The sequence below is a fragment of the Buceros rhinoceros genome, unplaced genomic scaffold (assembly GCF_000710305.1).
Source record: "Buceros rhinoceros silvestris isolate BGI_N320 unplaced genomic scaffold, ASM71030v1 scaffold3086, whole genome shotgun sequence".
In the NCBI taxonomy this organism is placed as follows: domain Eukaryota; kingdom Metazoa; phylum Chordata; class Aves; order Bucerotiformes; family Bucerotidae; genus Buceros; species Buceros rhinoceros.
The window spans coordinates 47,754-50,784 of NW_010415611.1; positions in this window are offsets into that span (position 1 = coordinate 47,754).

Here is a 3,031-nt window from a genome sequence, read left to right on the forward strand (position 1 = left end):
CTGCTGGTGAGTCAGGGCCCAGGCTGTGATGGGAAACTGTTGCTGGGTAACAGGTTGAGTGATGGCTTTTCCCAGAAGTGCACACAAGAGGACCTGGAGGGCGCTCTGGCCTCTGAAAGCCATTTTTTTTGTCTGGGTTTCAGATGGCCAAATCCTGCTTCCCTGCAGATGTCAGCAGAGCACGCTCTGCTTCCCGGAGCCTGCCTGGCACCCCTGGACTCGGTGTGCCCAGGAAACTGTTGCTGGGTAACAGGTTGAGTGATGGCTTTTCCCAGAAGTGCACACAAGAGGACCTGGAGGGCGCTCTGGCCTCTGAAAGCCATTTTTTTTGTCTGGGTTTCAGATGGCCAAATCCTGCTTCCCTGCAGATGTCAGCAGAGCACGCTCTGCTTCCCGGAGCCTGCCTGGCACCCCTGGACTCGGTGTGCCCACTCTTTGTGATGAGAAGGGACTGCTCCCGTCACGATAGGAAACCAGTAAGAGACTGAAAATGCCAGTGAAGGCCTTGCCCCATTCATCCTGGGGCACGGACGTGCAGATGGGAAGCTCCTCCGAGAGGCGTCTTTGGGGAGGCCAGTGCATGTGCTCAGCCCGGGGCCGGAGTCGGTGCCTGCGAGCGGGGGGCTGCGGTGCCGTGCTGATGGACGTCTGCTCTGCTCTCTCTTGGAACTCTCTCTGATGTGACTCACCTCTTTTCTTCCAGTGCTCCTGTCTTAACTTGCGCTCCGCTGAGCGTCCCGTTGCTCTGCTCCCCACAGCCTGGTGGGGTTGAGCCTCTTTCCTGGCTCTTTCAAGCAGTTACTGCCTGAGTGCGAGAAGCAAGGGCAGAGAGCACCTTGCAGACCTTCCCTGACCGCCGTTCATGTCGCACCGGGCTGGGAGACATCCCAGCCTGCCCGTTCAGAGATCGTCCTCTCCTGCCAGCCCTGGCCAACCCAAGGCAGCAGCATCGCTGTACTGGCAGTAGACCTGGGTTCACTAAGCAGCCCTCGCCCAGGAGACGTGAGTCCCGCCCCCGCAAGAGGAACGTGGGTGTCGCTCTCCTGTGGCCTTTCCCTTGTGATCTGAAGCTGCTGTGTTCACACAGGGCTGAAGTAGTGGCCAGCTCTGCTTCAGAGCAGTGGGGGTTCCCCAGGCAGAGGTCTGTGTGTGATGGGAGGCTGCAAACCAGAAGCAGCATGGTGGTCTTGGAGAAGGAGCAGGGATTATTTGGTCCCCTCTCCCCGCCGTGTGCTCCGCGTTGTGCCGGGGAGGTCGTGCCTTACTGTAGGTTCCTTTGCTGGAGGCTGAGCCCAGGCCCGTGGGTGTCGTGGAGCCTCCTGCGATGGTCTGGGGAGTGACAGCTTTGTGTGGACACAAAGGGGAAGCGAGCTGTGAGCTGGAGCTCTGGCCATGCTCGCTCCTACAAGACTGCAAGTGCCTGCTTTGTGCTCCTCTGGGTGCGGGATGGGGGAGAAAATCGCTGCTTCAGCATTTGCTGTGTGCACCGGGAGCAATTCCTGCATCCTGCCCCGCAGCGGTAGGTGCCGGGGAAGGGGATGCTGGAGCAACCTGGGGCTTGGAGGACGTCAGCGCTGGCCTTGTGCGATGGCCCTGAGCTGCTCGGCAACACACAGCAGAAGTGCCTCAGGGAGGAGGGGCATTTTTTCCTCTTTTTTCCTCCTTTTTTTTTTTTCCCCTCTTTTTTCATCCAAAGTGAAGTCCTCCTGCAGCATGTCATGCCTCTGGTGAATCCTGGGGAAACTGGTTCAACCAGCACCACTCTGGGCACGGAGGGCACTGCCAGTGCCGGCTGCTCTGCCTGGCAGCAAGGGTGATGCCAGGGACACGAACGTGTCTCTTTGTGTGGGGGTCCGTGGGTTCCCCAGGACCACTAGCATGGGATGAGCCGTTGGTTTGATAATCCCAACGTCACGTTTTTAATTTCTTTTTTCTCTCCCTTCCTTTTAAAACGGCCTGGTAAGCTGCGACAGCGCGCAGCCTGGGCCCCTGCCAGAGAGCCCTGGGGCTTGTGTTCCTGCTCCCGCTGCCAGGCTCCTGGCTGCCTCGCTGCTCTGTGAACTCCCATTTGCCTTTCTTGGCTGGAAAAAGGATTAAGTTAGCAGGACAGGAAAATTAATTAGCTGCCATTTTAAGGATGAAGCTTTTGTTGCACTCCAAAGTGTTTTGAAATGACATTGTATCCCTGAGACCAACCTGGGGCTGATTAAAAGGCTTTTACCTGCCCGAGTACCAGATTTATTTCCACCACGGTTCTCCCCCAGGTGATTACGGCTTCAAGGTGAACCTCAAGGCCAAATCAAAGGAGTGTTTTGCCTCTGCTGGCCGTGGAAAGCTGGTGCTAAAGTCTTTTTCTGCTTGTTTAACATTCAAAATAAGGCTTTCTTTGCCTGTCCCCTGCACGCAGGCAGCCTGCCAGCATGGCACAGGCACCGCTGGGACGGCGGGGAAAAGTGAAAGAAAAGCAAAGTGAGCTGCAGCTTCCCTGCCCCGCCGAGGCTGGGGGTGCTGGGGGGGTCCCCCAAGGAGCTCAGGGCTAGTGCCATGGCCCTGCGTGCTGCGGGGTGAGCTTCAGCCTTTCCGAACTGTCTGGTGGAAAATTGCTGCTGTTTGACACAGGTGACCCCCAAGAAGGAGCAGAAATGGTGCCAGTCTCGGAGGGGGGGGCCTGTATCCAGATGGAGATGTCCACGCCGAGGCTGGGGGTGCTGGGGGGGTCCCCCAAGGAGCTCAGGGCTAGTGCCATGGCCCTGCGTGCTGCGGGGTGAGCTTCAGCCTTTCCGAACTGTCTGGTGGAAAATTGCTGCTGTTTGACACAGGTGACCCCCAAGAAGGAGCAGAAATGGTGCCAGTCTCGGAGGGGGGGGCCTGTATCCAGATGGAGATGTCCACCATAGCCAATGTCCTCGCTGAAAGAGGCGGAAACAGAGAAGGGCAGCTCTGCTGCAGCACAGAGAAGGGCACAGGAACCCAAAGCATGGGCAACGAGTGATAAAGAAGCCAAAAAACATTTTAGAATTGGAAAGTCATT